Source organism: Cebus imitator, unplaced genomic scaffold, assembly GCF_001604975.1.
Source record: "Cebus imitator isolate Cc_AM_T3 unplaced genomic scaffold, Cebus_imitator-1.0 Scaffold1082, whole genome shotgun sequence".
Lineage (NCBI taxonomy): Eukaryota > Metazoa > Chordata > Mammalia > Primates > Cebidae > Cebus > Cebus imitator.
Window position 1 is genome coordinate 14,831 of NW_016108397.1, and position 869 is coordinate 15,699.

Genomic DNA, 869 nt, shown 5'->3' on the forward strand with positions numbered 1-869 from the left:
AGTCTGGGTGACAGAATGAGACTCAATCTTAAAAAAAAGAAAGAAAAAGGAAAAGAATGTCACCTTGAAATCCTAATGACAGTGGAGAAACCTGGCATACACTACTGTGCCAGGCGATCGAGCTCATCAGCACTGAGAAGTCATGTGGCTATTATGTGCTCTTGATGGAATGTGACAAGAAGGCCCTCACATCTAACGTCTTTCTCCCTAAAACCCATCACTCCAGTCTGACCATGAGAAAGACATTGGACATATCCAATCAAGGGACAACCTACAAAACACCTGACCAGACCTCCTCATGACTATTCAGGGTGCCAGAAACAAGAACACCTGGGAAACTGTCTCAGCCCAGAGGATCCTGAAAAACAAAATGACTTCTTAGGATTACTGGACTGACAGATGGGTGGACTGATGGATGGGTGGACAGATTGGTGAGTGGGAGGACAGATGGATGGCTGGACAGATGGATAGGTGGGAGGATGGGTGGGAGGATGGATGGATGGCTGGACAGATGGATTGGTGAGTGCGTAGGTGGGTGGGTGGATAGGCAGATGGCAGGTGGATGGGTGGGTAACTGGGTAGATAGGTAGGTGGGTGGATGGTTGGGTAGATGAGTAGATGGGTGAATGGGTGAATGGGTGGATGGATAGGTGGAGGAGTAGGTGGAAGGATGGATGAGTGGATGCATGGTTGGGTGGATGGCTGGGTCAGATGGGTGAATGGATGGATGAATAAATGGATGGATGGATGGATGGATGGATGACTAAGTGGGTTGGTGGTTGGGTGGATGGATAGATGGCTGTGTGGCTGGATGTATACATGGATAGATGGATGGATAGATGGATAGATGAATGGATGGGTAGGTGGGT